General features: G+C 41.5%; 1 protein-coding gene across 2 annotated transcripts in view; it reads left to right on the top strand.

Moving 5' to 3' along the window:
- The window catches only part of RAB11FIP4 (RAB11 family interacting protein 4), a 130380-nt gene that overhangs the window by 1201 nt on the left and 105669 nt on the right, over positions 1–23510 (top strand). The window lies entirely within an intron of this gene.

Raw genomic sequence — 23510 nt, 5'->3', positions numbered from 1 at the left:
ATGAGGGTAGTAACATGCATTGGGTTTGAAACAGTTCCCTTAAGTGATTCAATTGGAGGCTGCAGCTCCAAGAAGATTAACCAGCAAGAAATGCTTGCTTTTCCTAGGAGAACTCCCAGGATATTGCACTTAACTGTTCAATGCTTCACAATATGTCCCAGCAGTTTTGGGTGCTGGGCAGGCGGAGGGGCATTGGGACTACGACAGGATTCAGAAAACCCGTGTCAGCTGACCTTTTAAAGTACAATAAAACAAATTAATGTGAGGAGCTGATAAAGTGGTAGTTTATAAAGGGTTGCCAGAAAGGCAGCAAAACCAGAGTGAATTCACAGTAATTGTTGGAGCAGATTACTTATTTTTGACCTACTGCTGGTAATGAAACACAGCTTGTGAATGAAAGCAGAAGACCAGGAGACAGAAGGCTTATTGCTTGCAGATAGGCACAGGTCTGTTAAACATTTTCTTAATGAGATGATGGAGTTACTTTTTTTAACAAGAAAAATGAGGAGGAGAAATGAGTAACAGTAGATAGCTTTATTGACTTCTGATTTTATTTGTCTCCTGGTAAGTTTTGTAATTCTATATAAACTAACAGAAGTATTTTTAAATCCTTACTGCCAGATACACTGCATCAGAATTGCTTTTTGCACTGCTGCATTTATTCAGAGGCAGATCAGTGGCTTTCTCTTGCAGCACTGAGGAAGACTGGTGCAGTTCTACTGCCTGTTTTGCAGCAGGATGGCATTGATGAGTGTAACAGTCCTCCTTCTGTCTTAGAAATCTCTAAGGTTGGGAGAGAGGAGCAGGTTGATGCAAAGGAGGGTTCAGGTGGTGATCTCATAAGCTTAGAGTGAATTGGAGCGTATTAGTTGGAAAATAATGCGATGGAAAGAAAGAGAAAACTGGAAATCTCAACAATGACGGCAGTAGAAAAAGTACCACTCCTCGGTGGTAGTAGCCAGGTTTCAGGATGTGATGGCTTACTGGGCAGGCACAGGAGAGATTACCAGTGATGAGAAATGCATCCTTTGTGTTTTGCTCAGTTGTAACTGGTAGTGTTCAATAAGATGTTTTCAAAACTGTGACAAAGAAGTCTTATCTATATATCTATCAGGGTTATAATAAACTTGTTCTGGTTTGCTTCCCTGTGTGTATTGTAGTCATTGGCTAGCAGTTCCTTGACTTCAAAGGAGCATATGTCAACTCATTAAATGGGATTTGTAAATCACCAAAAGAGGCTTGCTAGGGAAATACAGAATCAGTTTTCCAAGTGCAGATTTACTGTAGAACAACCACTGTAGGTGAGCTAGTTTGGTTTTAAGTCATGTTAAAAATGAACTTTATGTGTGATGAATCAGTTGATGTTTGGAGACGGTGAGAATCTATTCTCCCACATAGCATGGTGCTTTCAACCTTGCATCTGCAGGAACCTAATAAGCTCTGTGCAGGAACGCATCTCATGAAATTAAAGTGAGGAGACACTACTAGAGAGGAGTTCCCTTTAGCACACTAGAACATACTTACTGTCATTGAAAATTAAGTATAATTTGAACATGCTATACTTCTTGATACTTATCCACCTCAGCTCCCTTTACATTCAAAAGAAATCTTTCCACTGGCATTGGTGAAAGATTGCTTTGCCCTCCTGTGTAAGTTATATGCTCCCTCTGTTTATGTAATTCATCTGGCCACAGGAAGGATCCTATTTTGTAGCATTGTGGCCTGAATAATTCTGACTCTTACCAACAGTAGCCCTGGGTCACGTTTATGAAATGATAATACCTGATACATGCAGCTTTCCACCTCTTCTGTACCTCCTTGGGGCCACTGCCATCCAGAGTTTGGAGTCTGTAAATTCTTGTGTCTGGCATTTAGCTTTTTCTAGTTTTTCTGTGCATTTCCTTTTTCTTTCTTCTTTGTGTGTTGTGTGTGTAGTCACCATGCTGAAATTTATCATTCCTGAAGGATAACAACTGTCTGAAAACTGCCCCAAGGCAAAATGTTGCAGCAAGGCAGCAGCTTTCTGTTCAAACAAAGCAGTCCTTACCTGCACAGTGAAATAAACTTTAACATTTCGGATAAAATTTTTCACTGTTTTACTTTTAGTGGACTTTTGAGGCCTCTGCTTTTAGTAGCTTGATGCTATTCTTCTTTAAGACTGCACCATCCCTACTGTAACTCATTCCGTTCTGCCTTTCCCATGCACACTGAAATCCTCTTCTTGCCATGTGGTCATGGAGAGTCCACTGCAGCAGAACACCGAGTGCCTGAGCGCAGCTGTTTAGGTAAGGTGTTTTGGCTGCAGAAGCACTTCTAGCAAGTTTGCTTGCGAACCTTTGCTTTGCCCTACCAGGCATGTGGTTCCACTAGAGGAAGAAATGACTTGGCCATGTTATTTTGGCAAGCCAGGAGCAGAATCATGTCTCTCAATTCCTGCTGTGTTGCCTGAATTAATAGCAGACCAGGCTAGCTGTTGAGCACTGCTTGCCTGTGCTTTTAAGCACTTTGGCATTTTGGCCTCTGTTTATCCCATCTTGATTGAGGGCATTTAACAGAGTTGTCTAAACTAATCTTCCTCCATGGTCATTGATGAGCAATTGAACGCTTGGAGGGTGTAGCAGGACCCAGGGATGAAATAAAGCCTTAGATGTGCTTCTTTGTCTCCACTGACAACAGAAACGCCTAGCTGAGACTTTTGGTTCAGTGCTTAAAAACAGCAGGCTTGGGCCTTGCTTTCCTGTTGAATGGTCTGTTTGTCGTTTGTGGAGAAATCTGAAGAAAGATGTGAAGAGCTGTTGCCAAAGCGACTTGACTGGATGGCATGTACTCACTAGCTGAAGAAACACTTCACATAACATTGAAAAATGCCAAGAGTCACTCACCATCTGGTTCCCTTTCACTGGGAAGATAGTTGCGCTAACAGCCAAGTGTCTAGGAGCATTGTGAGTGACATGTTCAGCAAGCCCCAGTTCTGGCACCAGATTGTGCGAATGTGTATTTCAGGATAGTGCCAGTTGATGTTTCATTATGCCAGATTCTATTTAAACTCTACATTCAGTTTTCAGCAACAAGTGAAACATGCTGAACATGTTGATGACTCCTTTTTGAGGTATGTAATCACCTCTTGGGGGTGTGCAAACTATACAGGTGCATAGACAGTAGTCTTTGTCGCAGTGAGATTAACTTGAAGCAGTGTCCCACCTGAGAGGAAACTTGAGCAGCTAATAAAATTGGTAGGCCAATATCAGCTATCCTTGTGAGTGGACAGTAATTCACTTGAAGTCCATCGATGGTTTACTAGTGGTAGAACAGAAGTAGCTGAAAACAAGTTCACATATTTCACGTGAACAAATGAAACTTTCTGGCCAAAAGAAACGACTGAAATAGGGAGATGTTTGTTGCTAATTTTAGTCGCTTCCATTCATCCCCATTCTGGGCAGAAATTAAAGACGACAGCCTCAAGTAGGTATCTAGTAGCCTAGGTAGTAGATTGTGGCTGCTGGCTGAGTTTAATGACGCTCCTGATGGTCCATTTTGGCCTGTTCTCAGATGTCTCCCAGGGACACCTGATGGAGTCACGCTCTAAACACAGCCCTTCTACTGTAGCGACCCCATACTAGCTTGTCCTGTAAACAGCAGGAGTGTAATTTCACTGCATGACAACATGGAGTCTATCTGAATGGTCTGGGTGAATTTCAGGCTCCTAATTGTAGTGTTGCAGTTCAGAGTTGCACCCAGAAATTAATGGAATCACTGCAAATTTACATCAATGTGCATGATGACAGAGGCTAATTCATACTTTCTTGATAATGTGCAGTGTGCTCTGGACTTATTACCAGCCATGAGAAAAGGAGAATTTGGCACTGAGACATTTAAATGAAAATATTAGGGTGTTACCAAGTGATAACTGCCATTCTCATAATGGAGGCAGAAGAGAGTTATGACTTCTTTCTTCTTTGCTTTTCCTGGAAATAATTACTGAAAGAAAAAATAAAATATTTGCCTAGATGTAGTGAGGATGCAATGAGCACTCCAGTGTGATGGTGTTCTCTAGGTAGCAGCAAGGCTGCCACACGTTTAGGCTCCTTAAAACTGTGTTTGCTAATGACCCAGATATTTCATATCATTTACAGTGACTTGGAAAAAATGCAGTTCTGAAATGGCATAGTGGGATACTTAGTTCATGGATTAGTCAAGGTACAGTCACTGTAGCCTTCCTAATTCAATACAAACTAGCAGCAAAATGTTTAAAATAACCTTTTGGTATATCCTGAAACTAAGCATGTATTTCTAAACAGCTGACATAAAGCAAGCTTAGTACTTACTGTTAATCAAACATTTTCTGAAACACTGTTATGAAGAGAGAAGCGGTAGGTTTGCTGTGCATTCAGGAGTTTAATACATTATGTAATATGTTTGTATTTCAGAGGTAAGAGCTCTGAGGGGGTTATATGTATAGTTAAGAATTGATTGTGGCTGTGTTTGCCATACAAGTCAGTGATCTGAAATAGTAAATTCTTAATGCCTGACAGAAAGGCAAACAATTTTGATAGCAATTCTTGATATTTAAATGACTGTGGTTTATAACTACTGTGTTTGCATTTACTACAGGTACAGTGATACTGTGTTGTCTTATTAAACACGAAAGTAAAGAAAAAAGTTAGCATATGGATCAAACATAGAAGAGAGTACTGCATCTTTTGTGTACAGTATGGAAGGTACCATATGTAACTGGTGAAGTTAAAAGATTCAGTGGCCTAGCAAGACCAGATATTTATGTAAAGTCTTCTCCCTTTCCCCCTTTTCCATGCCTGATTCAATCCATGCTGTTGTGAAATTTATATTCTTTGTCTGTTGCATGTCTGCTTGTTCTCCAGAAATTTGGTCTTGCAAATCCTAGGGAGGGTTTCAGATTTCCATCACATACCGATTTTATTTCTTTAATATGAGTTAAGCTTTGAGAAGTGACTTGTACAAAATTGCTGCAAACAAGCCATTGCCATATAGTATTTGTGGGGGTGATCCCCAATACAGAATTTTCCTTGGTTTCTAAATTGCATTGTTAACCTACAATTTAGCACAATTGACTCATGCTCAGCAGCAGTGGTTTTATAGCAACAAAGTGGAAAAAATCAATGTTTAGATAAGTAAATGTGATTGTTTTAATTCTCTGTGTAGTTGACAATATAGTTTCCTATTAATTTTATTTGATTTTAATGCTAATATTCACAAACATTTTAAAATCCCGGATTTGATTTTTGAATCAGACAGTCTGCTCAGGAGCTAGAGTTGAAGTTCTAACAGTTCTTAAAATACACAGTATTTCAGGAGACACACGTGATCTCAGACCTAGATACTTGCATAGGCTTCTGAATAAATACCCATCCATGTGGTGAATGTAGTTAACTCAGTGCAGGGTGTGATTGAGTACATGAATGATAAAAGAGAGCGTCAGACACAATCACTAGTACTATAACATATGGTTTTACAACAGCAATGTGAGTGTAAACAAAGCACTGTGTAATTCATCTCGGTTCCTTTTTACTGAAGATGTAACTGAAGGGTCTTGCTTGGAGGGAATGCAAGTGTTTTCACATATTTTGTGCAGTTAAAACCAAAAATAGTAGGGCTCCTCCTTCCTAAGCCTTGTGTCCAGTTCGGTCCTGTGGTATGTTTGGCCCCAGAGTGAGTGACAGGAGTGAACTGTGGGGTCAAAATACTGCAAGGGAGACAGGGTCAATGCACAGGGCAGAGACCTGGAAAAATTACAATATACTCTTTAGATTTTAAAGCTCCTTTGAGAATTTAGTTTGGGTATAGTGTTACGGTTTTAGGTCAAGTGAAAAGCTTAGAAATGCTAGAGACTTTTCTCTGTTAAGTTTTCTAAAATTAGAAGGAAAGGTACTGAATTGTCTGTTATGGAGTGGAGAGGCTGTTGGCTTGGTGGAATGAGAGGTGTCAACCAAACCTACTTGTTCCTCTAGAGTGGTGGCAGTTTTAAATTTTCTACATTTTGATGCACAAGTATGTGTCTTCTCAAGTGTTCCATAACATCACACGTACACTTGCATTGTCAAACTTCTTTTTTTCCACTCTCAGTTCAGGGCTTTCCTTAGAGAACAGAGCCATTCCCTGCTGCCCTGCAGCAGCCTGTGTCACACTGGCCTCCAACAGAGAAGCCGAGTCCTGGTACAGCACTCCTGCAAGCAGTCCTTGGATAGGAAGCTTGCAAGGAGTCATTTTCTATAGCAGATATTCAGCCTGTGGCAGTGTTCTGTGATGTTCCAAACTGGTGCACATTCCTGGTGTACCTGCTGCAAATTTGCTGATAAAGCATGCTTCATATTTTTCCCTGCATGTGGGTCATTCTGGACATCCTCAGTGCCTGGCTTATTGTGAAGGTTTGCAATGGGACAGTGAAGACATTCTGGTGTGGTTCCATCCCTTCTGGATAAACTGACCCTTCCCAATGGGATTCAGATGGATTTTGGAACATGGGATATTCTTTTCCAATGACGCTTCTGTTGTTGCGATAAAAAATCCAAACGAATGTGCAGATACAACAGCTTTGTCCATATGTTTGCAAGTATTAATAGAGTTGAGAAACTGTCCTAAAATATTGGTGATTTCACTGTTTTTGTGGCAAGTTGCTATAAAGGTATTATACCCAATTAAACCATGTGATGTATATGTTAGATACAGTAGCTAATGGCAATACAGAAAGTGAAATGGCACAGAGATGTCAACACAGAGACCATTTGTAATTGTTGGCACTTACCCTTTTGTCCCTGTGCAACAGTATATTCTGTCACCATAAAGTGGTACAGAATCCTCTGGTAATGGTGTGAAAGCCGCCTTTCTTGGTGTTGTTAGCTGCTGGGAACAGTAGAAAGCTGTAGGACTCTCATTAGAAAAATTTTGTTGCAGGAGTCTCTTGTGTGCTGGATTGGTGTGGTGGTGTGTCAAAATACAATAGAGACTGCTGGGAAGAGGGCTAAAGGCAGCCATGGAGGGCTCCTAGGGATGTGGGGTGTTAATGAAAGGAAAAGGGATCTAGTAAGAGAGAGATTCTGCGGTTCTTCCCAAGCATCAGTGAGAGCAGGTTTGGCATTTTGACCCAGGGAATTGGTCGTTTCATTGAATTCAGCAGTGTGACCATTGTGTGGCGTAAGCGAATGTGACTGACTAGCATTTGCAGCCAGGTAGTAAGGACTAGCTTTGTTGCTGTTTCTGTTGCTGGTTTATTCTGTGGTTTTGATGTTCATCATACAACAGACAAAGCACTAGCTTGTGGCCAGTGGTATGGAACAGACCCCCTTTGCATCCAGCCTGGAGAAGATGGGAGCCTGTAGTTACCCTGTCTAGGTGTCGTGGCTGCTTTCATTCCCATTTTAAGAACATTGTGCTCTTGAGCGCCCTGGTTGAATTGCTGTGTTGGTTGGCCAGCATGGCAGCTGTTGTGTTCAGCGGTGCATCTGGGCATGTAATGTGGCCATGAGCTAGCCGACAGCCTTGTCAAGCTGGGATGGCCTCGTGTTGGCTGCTGGGCCAGCCTATTTGAACTGGGAGGGTCATGAGAGGAGATATGTTGGAATGGGAGCAAAGCCATCTTGTATCGCATAAAAGTGTATTTCATGGGAGCGTAATTTTTACACAGTACTATTTCAGGCTTTATGCAGCCTCCGTAACAACTGCTGTATAACCTTGTGCTTTCCTCTGGATCCATGCACCACCGCATCCAGTTGTGCCTGGGCAAAGAGTGCTAATTCGATAGACTGGATCTGTCCACAGGAGAGCTGCGCTCAGTGAGTGGAGGGACAGCCCCGAGCAGCAGCTTTGAGGTAGGACCTTCAACGTCAGAGGCAGATTGCAGTGCTGTACAGAGTGAGGGCATTGATTTGAGGATTTAGTCTGAGGCATGTGTGTAGTAACAACTGGATCCTGAACTTAAAACTATTCTTCAGGTATGCGTGCAGCAACTTTAGGTAAATACAGATGTTGTCATGATGCAGTAAATTGACATTTGTTAGCAGAGCCAGCAGACTGGATAGCTTTGTAGAACAGAAGGGAAAGTGTTTTGCATTTGTTGTTAAAGGGGAATCTCAGGGAAAAACAGTGCCAAAGAACTGCTGCACTGGCCTATTGACTTTTTTGGAGGAACCTAATGCTGCTGGGAGGGCTAAAGATAACACCTTGATGAGAGTGCTCTGAAGCTGTGTGTTTGCTTTGGTCTAACAAGAACTGGAATGTTGAATAATGTTTCTGCTTTTCTGAGTGGGTGTCTTTAGGGTTTTTTTTCCATCAGGTAATTCTTTTTCATGATGAAAAAAACAATGCAGGCAAAGCTGTTCCAAATCAGGAGTATCCTAACTCTGCCACAGGCTTACTCTATAGAGGCTGGCAACTCACTTCAAACCTGTGTGTTCCCTCCTGATGTCAGACAGATCTGACAACAGACATATGTGTTGACAACATAAAATTATTATGGTAGGATGTATACAATTAATTATGCATTTATTCAGTGCTGAGGAACTTAAAGTGTTGGCTCATTTGGAGCATGTCAGCATCTCAGCAATACAGAACCATCTAACAGTGTATCAGCTGATGCTGATGTTTTCTTCCTCTCTTCTTTTGGCAAATAACATATAGACCCTGAGTCTGGTTTTTGTGTGAAGAGTGGGGAAAAAAAAATCCTAAAATTTCAGATGTTTAGCAAATTGTTTTTGCCTTAAAAAGGACGGAATGTAATTAACGTCTCCTTTTGGATTTTTTAAAAGTATGATATCTTGTTTGTATCCATTTGAAGTTAGCTTTTTATTGACAAAATTTAAATTGAAATATTTGGCAAACAACAAGTGAAAATGCTCTGAAACATAAGATTTTGCTCAACATAAAGCATTTTTTTTTCTGTTTTCTTCTGAGAAACATGAAAAAATACGTTTTGATTTCAGTTACTTGGAGAGAAAGCTGAAAAATCAATTATTTAGCAAGTTATGTATTGAGTAAGTGCGGAGACTTTGTGGATGTAGGAGGAAGAGAAAATCTACTATTCAGTACATCTCTCCTCTGCCTAATTTGAGTTATGTTCAGCCTGCGGTTATCCAGAGCTGTGGGGAAAATAAAGCAACAGGTAAAGCAAAACCATTGATAATGCCAAGCTATGTAAAAGCCTAGAAGAATGTAAACTCTAGGAAAAGAACATCTGTGCATCTGTGCAGGAAGCAGGATAAAAGTGTGGTACAAGACAGCGTAGGATTTTGGCTCATTAATTGTTTATTTGGCTATTGGTTTTCATAGCTCATGATCACAGTTGCCTGATCATTCCCTGGTCTTGAGCAAATGAAGTCTGACTTAATTTACTGCAGCCAGACATTGGTGAAATTTGTGAATTTTAGCCTCCAGTGTAAAGAGTGAATTGTATGTTTCATTCCTCAGTTTTCTTTGGGATTGTTTGAAAATAAGGAATTGAGGAATGTTTTGGGATACATCTTCAAAGGAGCTTTGATAATGTCAGTTTTGCTTTCTTACTAAGCAATTACAAGGCATGGAAGTTTCCACAGAGGAAAACTGCATCTTTCCTTCTCACCTGGGAATTGTGTGCCCCTTACCCAATGCAAGCTCTTTTCACAGTTAAACACATTTACTGGAAAGTGCTGTGATATTTGCTCCCAATCAGACAGTCCAATGTGTCTTGTTTAGAGAATGAAACTGGTTTCAACAGTCTGCTGTTGACAATTATCATTTGGGAAAGTCTAAATTTGTAGGTGAATACATCTGTATGCCAGGGTTGCTTTGGTGGTGACAGATTGCTCTCTCTGTTAATAATCTACCACCTCACAACTGTCCTAGTAGTCACCTCGCTGGACGACTCTCCTGGTAATGTGGAGGATTTCTGGATATCTATCAGCCAGATTGGAAGCTTTGGCTCTAATCAAGCTCATGATGTCTTTCCAATGGATGAAAAGATAATTTGCTATGTACAGTGAGTTTGGCATAGGTCAAGTTACTGTCCTGGTGCAAATGCTGGCAGATGCAAATAATTTGTTTCTTGATTTAGGTAGTCACCCAGGTAACCTCAGGAAAAGGTAAAAAATTCACAAACTACTTTCATTTTGCCAGAACTACAAGGCACATATTGCTTTTTCTTTGTACATTGGCCATGTGATTTCTCTTACTGTGTTTTTCTTTTAAACCTGGTATAACTATTGTGAACTACATTTTTTTTTCCCCCAGCAATAGTTTTCTTTCCTCCATGGCATTCTAAATACATTTTCAGAAACTTGACAATCCTGCTGTGTGGAAGCATCCTCTTGGTACTTCTGATTTATTCTTGGTGTGAATGAACCACGCTGCTCCCTGAGCAGGTGCAGCAGCTGGTAGAGGTTGGTGATCTTCTGTATCAGCTGTTCTTTTAGGGTGGGCACTGAATATTCCGCACATTGGCACATGCTGGGCCAAATCACTGCTCTCGGTCTGGTGCCTGGGGCCACAGAACAGGAGGAGGAGGAGGGCACCATGCAGCAGGGATATTTAATGGGTGAGAATCAATGATGCCTCAAGGGAATGCATAATGAACGGACTGTAATCACCACTGTTATTCCACAGCATCACAGCTCTGTCTGGATGCTGTGTTTTGGTGGGGACTATTTGAAGTAATGCATGACGTTCTGGCCCCGCTGTGTTACTCTCCCAGTGTATTCCTTCCTTCTTCCGGGTCAGCTTCAGTTTTGGACTTGTCACTGCTTGTGTTTTTTGGTGGGTGTCTCCTGTTTAACTGGTGGTGTTCAGTTAGCTCTAGCAATGTTACAGCATATCAGCACCTGTTTGGAAGGGAATGGAGCTTTGGAGGAGTTGGTCTAAGTGGTAATAAGCACAAATGATTTACACAACATTTCAGGTGAAAAGCTTGCTTGATTGAGTTGGTGGAATAATGTGGCTATAAATCACCTTTGGGTTTATTGCAGTTGGCTGCTGCAGCAGTTCTTTAGCAATATGTTCTGTTCGATGGCACTTCTCCTAATTCAGTACTTGCCATTGCTTGCATTTTGTAGATGTTGCACTATTCTGTAGCACTAATTCCCTGGATTTACAGTACAGGATGAAGAGAGTAGGAGTGTAGACTCTCCTCTCATAGCAAGAAATTGCTAGTGTCTCTATTTTGTGGAAGAAGTGTGAAGAGACACATTTCAAATACCTTTTTAACAGGAGGAAGAGTTGCCATGGATTTGTGAAACACTGGGTCTGATTTTGCGCCCGCCCACATCGCCCCCCCCCCCCCTTCACTTTGTTCTGTGATGAGATATGAGCATCAGGTTCATCTTCCAGACTCCTGTATGGCACAGAATGGCTGAAGGGACTCTTGGATTCACTGTGGTTGGCTTCATCAGAGATGGTCCTGAGCCAATGACACCAAGCTGAGCATCCTCTGGAGTGCCTGCAGAGGCAAAGGTGCAGAACTGGCCTTTTATTCTGAGGATTTGGTATGAAGAAGTGAGACACCAGAAGAGCGTTCCTGGTGTGCTTTGAAGGTGCCTGTGTGATCTGACCTCATTGAGCTGGTACCTTTCTTTCCCTTCTTACACTGTGTAATTAACTACTTCAAAATTCACAGTGTTTTAGGAGCTTGTGTCATTCACTGACTAGCAAGTATGCCCGTCACAGAAGGCATTTCTCTAATTAACCGAATACCGTTATTTCTCTTTTTTCGATACTTTCTCTCCCATGTTTGCTACTGATAGGAACTTACCCATTTTACAATCAGTGTTAGTCATTATTCCTGCTTAATTTTGGTGAACCTGCTGTCAATAATGCTGATTTGTACCACCAGCAACACAAACCTGTGGTTTCTCAATGATCTGGGCAGAAGGATCCCAGTGGGAAGGGGAAAGAAGGATGTTCTCAAACAGTTAGATTGCAAACAGATGGACAGCAGTGAATGAATACAAAGGAAATACAGGTGAAATGCATGAGGCTGTAAAACAGGGTATCAATGTTTACATTATTTAAGTATGTTTGTGTGTGTATGTCTTAATACCCACATGCAAGAACTAATTTCTAGGAGTAAGCTGCCAGCTTGGAGTGGAAATTGATTTTAAGACACAAAATGTGTGCTCAGTGCACACTGTAATTAGATTGTGATGGCAGTTTCAGCACAGGACTGAACTTTAACCTTTCAAAAACTCATTCGTCCTACAGGAGCTCATGGGGCTATTTATGATATCAGCAATGAACTCAGGGAATGTTATAGGTTATCAGATGGGGAGGAAAGGAGAAGCTATTAAAAGATTACATTTTGATGGCATTTTAAATGTAACCCCCCCAAACTGCCTCTCTAATTCTGCTGAAAGTCAGTGACTCCAAAAAGCTCCAGTCATTTTTGAAAATGTGATTTTTATTTCCCCAAGTAGAGACAGGCTTAGTGAAATTTTAATGTGGCCCTAGGAAAAAGCTTCTAGCACCTGGGAGGTGCTAGACTCAATAACATGTTGTTCTCAACAGAGCAATTTTCCCCACTGTCAAAACTGGCTGTTGTGCTTTCTGTTATTAATGAGGGAGTTACTGTTCTCTTTAGGTGAGGTTTCCATGATATCTGCTGCTTGGCGCTTCTGAGATCTTATTAAAGAGCTGATGTGATTCCCATGAAGATTTTGTGAAGGCTCTGTTAAATGGGTCACCACATGCCAGATAACATAAGCAGCATCTGCACCACTTCTTGGGACCAGCAAGAAAGGCAGGCTTAGTACAGTGCTTTATCTGTGTGTCAGCCACTGCTTGAAAGAAACACCACACACAATTTTAAAATATTCACCTTTGTTCAACTAATATTACCAAAATTAAAAAGACTTTTTTTTTTTTTTTTTAAAATTGGTCTGTGCGGGATTAATAGATTTAGGTCACAGGCTGTAAGTGAATGTGACTCAGCTGTGTGAATAAACCAGTTCACTTTATTGTGGGATGAATTTACACTTTCAAAGCTTTTAATAAGTAATGAATATTCAGGGTCTGCCACATGGTAGGAGATCTAAAACAAAGGCTTAAGATTCCTACAGCCTTGGCTCTCACTTAGCAAGTGTTGATACAAAAAAGAGTGTCTTGGAGTGGTAGATCCTGCTGCTCTGATCCCTGGGTTTTTTTCCCCTCTTTGCTGTTGCTAATAGGAATGCAACAGTGCTATACGCTAACTGGTGGCTCCAGAAGACAGGTTTTATCATGCTGTATTAATGCGCAGAGCATGTTGTCCTCTTAGCAGTATTTGTAGACATCAGATGGAGTTGCACATGTGTCAGAGAAGGGCATTTGAAATCTCTCATGGCTTACAGCCACTGGGAGAATCTGGGAGCAATTACTCGCCCTAGCCCTGCAGGCAGAGAGGCAGCACCAGACTCTGTTTTTCTTTTAGGATGAAATGCTCAGCAATCCTGAAACTCATTTTTCTTAAATCTTGTTCAGCATACCCAGAATTGCAAGCGGCTCCTGAGAAAATCAGTAAACTCAGGATTTTGTCTCCTCTTGGGTATAGTCTTCTGTATATGTGTTGGGTTATGGGCTCTTCAAGGTGAGAGGAATTTTGTTCTTAATTTGTACAGCCTGGGGTGGACTGTACTCTAGAACTTTTGGCACAAACACTAGGCAGATAATAAACAATAAGCCCACATTGTTTCTGGGGAAACTATCTCCCAGCAAATGTGTATTTGCTTTGTTGCAAAAGAGATTATCTTTGATTCTGATTAATTGCAAGGTGGTTCATCAATCCTGAAATCTGCTCAGTAACAAGAAGTATTTAGTGGAACACTTACCAACTAAACTCATGCCAAAGAAGACAGCACCCCTGTGTTCCCATGATCAGATACAAGCTTCAAGGTGGTAAAAACCTGTGTCAGTGAGAGTCATGACATTGATTTGCACAGTAGAGCTCATGCTCGTGCAGGAACCAGTCAAGAAATGCATCAGACTTTCCTGGGCTCTGCTGAGTGACTCAGCATCCTGTAATAATTCCTAATTTGTTGCTGTTTGAAATACTGTTCACAAGAGTGGTGGGGAAGGGAAATAAAGGTGCTGGTTCAAAGTTACCCAGGTTAAGAATAGCCTACAACATGGCTGTGAAGTGTTTTGATATTTTTGCTTGCAATAGAGATTTCTTGCCAAAGCTGTCTGTGGAATTAATTTGAAAATTGAATTCAAGGTAGCTGGATAAAAATAAAAATAAAGATTTGACAGCACTGTGAAAATCTTTAATCAAAAAGGGTCTACGCAGCACCTCAGTAGAGTTCTCCTTGGTACAGCCTTTCACTGCTTTTGCTTGTGCCAAGACTTACAGCTGATGAAGTCAAAGAGGTGACAGGGCTGATATGGAATATGTCTGGATGAAGTGTAACATGCATTAGCCTGCCACAGCAACTTTATTACCAACACCAGGACTGCTGCTGATGGGTAACGCTTCCTAAAGTAGGGAAAAATGAGAAACACATTGTTATGAAAGTTGAGCTGATGATCCATGTGCAACTGGGAGCTTCTGATGTTTCACTGATAGTACAGTGCTGCAGTTCCAAAGTTCATGATGCTGACAAGCTTGGTAAGAAGCTCCATTACTTGTGCTAAAAATCCACCAATACAAAGAAAAAGAAAAAAAAACCCAGCAAAAAAGAAAAAAAAAAGGTGTTAGGTTTCTAAAAGGCAGGGGAAGATCCCTTTAACAACAGCATTGTTGCAGGGAGGTCTATTACAGCCTGCACAACTGCTCCTCCTCCTCTGCATAAATATAGCCAGACACTGATGGGTAGCCTGGTATGTGTGGCAGAATTTATACCATTGATAAAGGCAATGAATGCGAGGAAAAAACATATGCTTTAGTTGTGCCAAGCGCTTGGGTATGTGCTTTGATCCCAGTGATGTTAGCAGGGTCTGGGTGTATGAAGACAAAAGCACTGATTATTTCTGTTGAACAGGAATGGAGTTGAGTAAAAGGTTCAAGTTGAATGCATATAGCAGTGATTTGTTGAACTTACACCTTATTTTTTTCCCCTTAAGAAGTCCTGTATAATTGGGGGCATCCATTTTAACAGGATTCTCTGGAAATTAATCTGAAAGCACAAGGGATGTAAACCTGACAGCTTTCTAAGTTTTTGACCATGCTATAGAATTCCACAGCAAAAGTACATTTCATTATCAGATTCTACAAGCAGAGTAGAAATCTATCATTTCCATTAACTGCTACAGGGTTTTTCCAGAAGGGAGGTTAATGTATTGTTTGATTGTGTTTTATCATCTGTAAGGAGAGCTAAGCAGTGGAAGAAGTTGCTGAAAGTAGTTGTAAAATTCTTAAGATATTTAGAGCTAGGCTAGACGCCTGCCAGGAATGCTGAGATATTATTAAATCAGTCTTCCCAAGCCATAGCATAACGTTCCTGATGAGCCATGGGCTACCTCTTTGATAAGGGAATAAGGCTAGGAAACAGAAAATAGAGAACCAGAAACTTGTGTTGATAGACAAAGAGGATTTGAACCTGCAAAATTTTGAACCAAGTGCAAGCTTGGCTATGTGCATGAGTAGCCCTGACTTCAACAGGACTATTTGTGTCCTGTTAGGGACTGGGGAATAGGCACAAACACCCTGTGAGCATGCTGCATTCTTCCTTTGAAGCACATGCTTTGCAGTTGTGCTGAATTGGGGCTAAGCTGCTCAGCGTTCCTGCAAGGTGAGATTCTGAATAGCAGAGCAGGGCTGGGTAGGAAATCGGCTCGCTGATCAAGATGTTCCAAAGTATATCTTCAAGGCAGGTCTGAGTCAGCACTTGGAGATAATGCTGTCAGGCTAAATGGTAACACAAAATATTCTGACAACCTACTTGGTCTGGAAACTCCGTTCTTTGGCAGTGATTTCTGATTAAACTGGGGGCTCTAGCTGCCAACAACCCAGTGCTAGCCGCTGTGACTCAAGCCGTTGACTCCTCTTGTTTGGCATAAAACATTCAAATATTTAAATTAAATAAATTCAAGTGAGAGACAGGAAGCATCTTTTTGTTTGGAAAATTAAACTGCACTGTAGCTTTAGTAAGGGTGTCTGAGACCCACCTGAATCGCAGACAGCTGTGAGGAAGCTCACATACACATGCCATGAAATAAAATGTGTAAGAGAAGATCTTTGATACAGGTACCCTCCATCTACAGTTTGCAATTATATCTGACCTTTTAAAATAACCCAGGTGCAGAAAAGGTGCTTGAATACGTAACACCCAAGATGAACTTCATACATACTTCCTGGTTTCCTGAGAGCTCTGCTCTTTGCAGTAAAGAGCAATCAGGTTAATCAAAATAACTGAGAAAAAGGAAATTATATGCAGGAAATTCTCCACTAGCTCATCCAAGTGTACAGCTTGCTTGTGCTGCTTTTGTAGTAGTCTTGCAGACTTTAAGGGCAGAGACCTGAGACACTGAACAATCTTAGTGTGTGTGTGCGACTTTTCGTGAAAAGCCCATGCCAAACATGTTGCTGATTTTTTTTCTTCATGTTTTGTTTCCTCGCCTGGTTCCTATTTCTGTGTCGTCTCTTCTTTTTCTTTTGCTACCTCTAGCCCTACCTTCAGGCCCTTTGCAGGATTTATATTCTCTCTGTCTTGCAGGGACAGCAGTCTTTCTGGTGACTGTTGTTGTACACCTTTCTGTCCTTAAATCTTTCCTAGCTAGTGTAGGTTTAGAACTCTTAGTGAAGTTCCCATCTTCTGTGGGAGCCGAGACCCTGGCGTTCAAAAGTATGAACAGCTTTATTTATCCAGACCTAAAAGAACACCTCCACCATCTAGACAGCATCCTCGAATTGAGACCGTACCTGCATGTTGGATAATCTGTGCATTGGGAACAAAAGGACATAAGCAGTTCCATCAAGTTGAATTACAGTGGGAGGATTAACAATAAAACAAACAGGTTCCTATTCACTATATGAAGGTCTGTCAACATATTTTGACTGTTTGTTGCAGTAGTCAGCACAGCAGCTTGTTATGTGAAAGTATCATACGTATCTGGCAGGAAATTGGCCAAATTACCTGTAACTCTCATGAATCTTGCTGTCTTTAAATAGCTTTTTCTTTTATGCATTTTCCCCGTCCCATCTTCTTCCTAAATCATAGGCGGGGTGTTGTCAGAAGCTAAAGCCTGAGACGTGGCATCTCATTTTCTCCTGTTATAGAAAGACTGAACATACCTTGCTGAAGTGGACATAAAGCTTCTTCTCCATGTCATTGTCTGGTCTGAGTGTTTATGAACAGAGCAGGACTGATTGACTGGAAACCAGCCTGTAATGTTAGAAAAAGATGGTGTGGTCATCTGCCACAATCTTCCCTATTGCTCTTCATGAATATGTTGCTCATGCCAAAAAGAGCAAACCCAACTGTTACGTGGAGTGAGACCATACCCTACGCTGCAGTTCAGGGTCATGTTTGCTTTCCATGGAAAGACTGAGCGTGTATGAATGTGGCTGAGTATCTAGTCCATCTGCACATGTAACTCAGGTGGTGAAGTTCATATGTGCCTGAGTGTTGGCTTCTTCTGCATGGGCTCCTCTCTGAATGCTGGAAATGTCTGCTAGTCTGTTGAGGTGACCAGTAGGAAATTTCCTCAGACAAATGAAAATAACAATGAAATTGCAAAGCCCTGCATTCTTTTGCACCTTTGCGGAGCTCCCTTGACTATAGGAGGGCTTTCCGTGTCCACAGAGGTTGGCCGGATCTAAGCCTAGCTTACTTGCTACAAGTACCTTGAAGAGGAGGGGAAGAGGATCGGCCATGTCTTTAGAAGAGCATCCTTTACCAAGGGCCATGGTGGTTTGAACTGAGTTAAAAATAGATGCAAAGAAAATTAACATGCCTCAGAATCACTGGAATAGAGCAGAATAGAGTAAGATACCTTTCCTGATGTCTGTTCAGTATGCTTAAAATTGACTTGGATTTTAAAGTTATGGGACAGACTCGGCAAACAATCAGTCCTGACACTTTCAAATCAGCTGAAGGGCACTTAGAAATGCTAATGGATGAGTTGCAGTGAACATAGAAGGGAGAAGAATGGAAATACTGTCTCAAAGGGTATCAGCAGATTTCTCTGCAGTACTAAATGCAAAAGCTAATGACCAGTGGCTGAACACACATGTGACCACTGCATTTATTGTAGATGTCCTTCTGCAGTGTTCACTTTTTCTTATTCATGACAACTGTGATTTGCAACCTCTACCAACTGCTTAAATGCAGATCTTGTTCCTGCTTTAATTTCTTGCTCAGGAAGAATAAGAACTTATTATATATAATAATAATTATTAGCTCAAGCCTGTATCTTTACAGAAAGAATAGATGTGTCTGTGACAGTGAAGGAAGCTACAGTTCTGATTCTATGCAAGATTCACAATTTTGCCTGGACTCAGCCAAACTTGGACCAAAATGCCTGTGAGCTCTGCATTAAAACTTTTAAATGCAAACTGAGCACTTGTTTAAATTTTTTCAGTGTCTTTGTCCTTGTGGTAAGATTTCACTGATCTTTTCAAACAAAAGTAAAGATGTTTCATCTTAGACTGACTGTCTTTGGTCTTTACTGCAGAAAATCCCAGGAGTTTCATATTCTGTTTTTTATTGGCATAAAAGAGATAACAACAGGGAAAATGTGTCTGTCCTTTGATAGTCTTGAAAACACTGGAACATAAACAAAATAAATCAGAGGGTTTAGAGACCTCATGGAAAAGCACCTGGAAAAATTCAGAATTTCTCTTTGCATGTTATTAGGTAAGCAAATTCTGTTTAGGATTTTTATTCCCTTAGATTAAAGGACACTTGAAGGTCTAGCTCCGTTCTCCATTACTCTAGCGCTGATGTAACTGAGCTTTAATGACATTCTGATTGATGCCACTCTGAGATTGGAGTAGGGCCTGTAATGGTTCTGTTAGAGTATAAGGAGCTGTACCAGTTAATGCTTAAAATTCAGGAGCCCTGTTCCCAGAGCAGTTATATAACATTTATACAGAAGGAACAACGGAAAAAATTAATAAAATCTGGTTTAAATATTTACAGGTCTCTGTCTTGCTTCCTAGAGATGCAGGTATGAACAGCTGTTGTGGAAAAACTGCTCAAGCTCTTTGTCCGACCAGGAATTGCCCTCTTTTAGTGCGCAGGAGACAGTCAAAGGGGTGGATGCCAGCTCAGCTGAGAGCTGCTGTGCTGTGCACAAGTCCTTAAGCAGCTGGCTCCAGCCTCTCAGCCCCCCTGCACAGGAGAAAGCAGTGTGTGTCAGCCATCCTTAGGAAACCTTTAGTAATCAGTACCATTTTGGTCACATCCTGGTCTACCTCCTCCCTAACTGTGGGTCCAGAGCTTCACTTCATTCACACTCTTGCTTTTCTGGCCATGTATGAAAGTAGCAGAGCCAAAGGAGAGGAGCTCCAGGGAGCATCTTCCCAGGTATGCCCAGAGTGCTTCCTCCCATTCTTTGTGAACTCCACACAACCCCTGCTAAACATGGCATTTGGACTCCAGGGTGGAAGGGTGGAAGGCAAATGAACTGCCAGACTAGCATTGCTTCTGGAAGAGCTTTTCTGTGCACATTGCAGCTCACCAGCTGTCCACAGACTTCTCGACTTAAAAATCATAATATGCTTCTCTGTTCTGCAGTGGAGAGTGGGAGCACTGGTGTGATCAGTCCTTCTGGTGGATAAGTGGGAGCAGTAACACCCGGTTAAGGTACTGTGACAGACAGGTATGGTCTGCCCATGCTCACCCAATATTCAGACTGCATCAGTAGCCCAGTGCTTTAGAAATATACAGCACTTTAAAAGCTCTGTGTGTAATTTTTTTCCACTTCTGAAAGTAAATATTTTACATGAGTTCCATGATTTTAGTGTCACTGATCCCTGTTTGTGCTCAGCTTCAATGGCCTATGCTTGAAGTCTTTCCCTCGTTCCAAGTCTTTACTGGTGAGTTATTTGCACAGGATTTGCTGCTACTGGGTTTTTTTTGCTGTCAGAATTTAAACTTTGCTGACTGTATGCTATGTGCTAGGTGGTGATTTCTTTGGCATATTTCCTTTCTTCTCTTGGCAGATCCTGAGTTTGTTCCATTCTCTTTATGAAGTGAAAAATGCTAAGCAGAATTTGCAGTGACTTTCTCTTTTATTTATTCAGTGCTTTATCTTGACATTGTCTAATGTGTAAAATTTGCCCTTTTGAAGACCAGGAGTAGTTGATGTATGGTAGCTTTGTCACTGGGCTGCACTGGCTGTAGTTACCTATCTGCTCAGCAATTGGTATGTAACAAAAGTTTATTTCTGAGGTGGGGGAGTGGAACCAGCATTACAATTTACTAAGATTATTGAACAGAACAATTTATCAGATAGCAATACAAACTGTGATGTTTTATTGCTGCCACCTGACCCTCTGAATAGTCCATTGTCCTCAGGTTCTTACACTTCACCCTTCACTATTTGCTCTGAACAGGCTGTGAGTTTGCAATATCCTGTGCCTCTGCTTCCCTGTCTTATTTCCAAAAGCTGTAAAGCGCAAAATCCACATCAGTGCTGAGCCCATATACAGGGCATATAGCTTGCACTTGGACAGGCCAGGTGCTGCCTGTGGATGTTGGTCGGGTGTTTTGGGTAAGTATAGGGCATTAATCTGCAGCGTGATAACTCTGGAGAGACACTGTTGCACACTCAGTGAGATCAAAACCCACAGAGATTTTCCAGAAGCCTGTGAAATGACAGCACAGATCCGATCAGCTGCAAGAGTGGAAGTAGTGTTTGCTATATCATGTAAGCCAAACTGTTTATTGTATGCCATGGTGAGATGAAATGAAATCAAATTGTGTAATGCCAGCATTTCTGACTGCATGATTTGAAGCTTCCATGTGTGTTTGAACATGTGTGCTTGTGAACGGAGTACTGCAAGGACCTGTCAATCTGAGTGGACCATCCATGTACTGTTCATTAGGAGAAGCACAGCGCAGTTTACCCTGTACAGTCTACCCGTGTCCTTGGTTGAAGTATGTGTAAATGCCATCCACAGAGCAGGACACTTAGAGCTGCAGCATGAACCATAGTCTAAGGCTGTAGGGTAACAACTGATTTTCTGTACAAATCAATGACAGTAACGTTGAAGGACTGAGACCAAGGTAAAAACAGTTAGAGCTGTTCCCAGGTTTGAACTGAGAGCACAGCTTTGTCATGTGTTTTGTTGGGAGAAAGAAGAGCCTACAAATCATTTCAATCATGCAGTGCCCTTGCTAGAGAAGAGCAAGTTAATTGTACATCTGACGCGGCAGGAGCCTTTCTGGGTTGTCTTTCAGATGAGGTGACAACTGATAATTATGTGAAAGCTACAGGCTGTCTATCCTCTATTACTCCAGCATAGCTCTCAATGCTTCACTAGGGGAAAAATAGTACAAGGAGTGTGAGAAAACCTTTGATTATAGGGAAGGATGTAAAATTTGTTGTCATTGCTTGCTTTTATCCTAACTAGCCAAATGTTAAATCTTGCATCTGATACAAATTGCACAGTGTTGGGAGTGTTGCTATTGTGTTTCAGGTCTTACTTACTCTAGTGGGTAGCTGGAAGAGATCTGCACATCTAGCCAGACTTCTGTGTTTCTTGCTCAGTCAGAACGTACTCAGTTTGCAGGGGCAGGATTTGCGATGCAGTACATCTCTCTGCTGGCTTTAGTGGTATCTCATGCCTAATCTGCTGTCACCATATCTGCCCATCTCTCAGCAGTAACCTGCAGTCAATGTCAGTGATAAAATACAAGGTAGTTGAAAATGTTAGATGACATCTGGGTGTTACATCTGCTTGCAAATTTTTCCCAGGTACTGTATAAACTTATCTTTGTGACAGTATAAAATGTGCTGTATACTCTGGGAGCAGGGGCAAGGGGCAGCACACAATCTGAAACACGGGGAGTTCCATCTGAACATGAGGAAAAACTTCTTTACTTTGAGTGTGACAGGGTACTAGAACAGACTGCCTAGAGAGATTGTGAGTCTCGTTCTTTGGAGATATTAAAAACCCACCTGGATGCAATCCTGCACAAGCTGCTGTAGGTGAACCTGATTTAGTAGGGGGGTGCATTAGATGATCTCCAGAGGTCCCTTTCAACCCCAACCATTCCGTGATTCCATGACCATTAATCTACATAGACCAATTAAATTGCTTTCATCACTTTTCTGAGTACTTGACAGGAAGCCTTTTTCACTTATGCAGCACCAATTGTGCAAGAATTGGAATATGCTGTAGTTAAATGAGAATGGGACTGGGAAGGGAGGAAGAACAATATTTGTCCCAGCTTGCCATAAGCTTGTGACAGGACCCTGTGACTCAGATCTGAGCCCTGGGTAACAGTCCAGCAGAGGAGGAAAGCTTGCACACAAGAATATGGGTTTGCATTGGCTTCTCCAGAGTGTTGCCCAGAAGCAGAGGGCAACATATGAGTGTGATTTTATTTTTTTTTTTTATTATTATTATTATTATTATTAAATCCAATCTGACAGCTCATAGAAGAGACCTCTATCTAAACAGGCTAGGGACTAGATTCCTGTTACTGAATTAGCAGCTATGTATATTTGACAGCGTCAGGGTGATGTCCTAAATCAGTTCACTGACAGCTAGATTTTGTCTTGTGTCAAAGCTCTCTTTTGGCTGAATTGTGACTGTTTCTGGTCTGTCCTCAGACTGGAAAAATCCCTTCTTGCATGTCTTACATATGCATTTAGGCCATGTTAAGTTTCCATAAATGGTCTTGCCACCAAGACATTAGGAAGTGCAGAGCTGCTAACAGAACAGGACTGGAACCAGTTGCTCCTTGGGCATTGTGAAGCTGCTGCCCAATCTGTCGGCCAGGCCAAAGAAACATTTTCTTCCTCATCCCTCTCTCCCTTTCCCTGCACTGGTTATTTTTAGAATCTCTCCACCCCTGTATGTTGGTTGTGAGAACTGTTTTGCAGCAGATGACAGCACAGGCCAAATAGGTTCAAACCAGCCAGGCTTGGTGTTTCTGATGGGTTTTATATAACACTGCATAAGGCATTTGCTTCTTTTCATATGTCTGTGATACATGCTAACTACCTACTCTAGTATTGTTCCAGTGCCTGAAGTGGAATAACATTTTATTTTTCAGTAATGAGACTCCTTCACACAGGACCTATTCTAAGAATAGATCTGGGGACAGAGAAGCATTTGCTTGACCTCTTAGAAGTTCTTGGAGTGCTGTAATTGCTGGAAGAAGTTACTCTGATGTGTACAAACCTATGTATGCCCACAGATTTGGATTAATTGCTGTAGTGTCTAAGCATCTCAGTCAGTACGTACTTGGTTTCACTGTTCTGGGGGTTTGGGGAGTGGACATGCAACAGAACTAATGACTTGTCCATGATAAACACACTACTGAGTCTGTGGCAGAGTTGGTAATTTAACACACATCTGCTGAAAGCTGAGCTACTCTTTCAAGAACTGGGGCTTATTTTGTATGGAAGGAGGCGCTGGGATGAGTGTG

Source organism: Falco biarmicus, chromosome 1 (assembly GCF_023638135.1).
Source record: "Falco biarmicus isolate bFalBia1 chromosome 1, bFalBia1.pri, whole genome shotgun sequence".
NCBI classification, from domain to species: Eukaryota; Metazoa; Chordata; class Aves; order Falconiformes; family Falconidae; genus Falco; species Falco biarmicus.
Note: the sequence above shows the minus strand (reverse complement) of the source record. Positions and strands in the feature narration are given on the sequence as shown.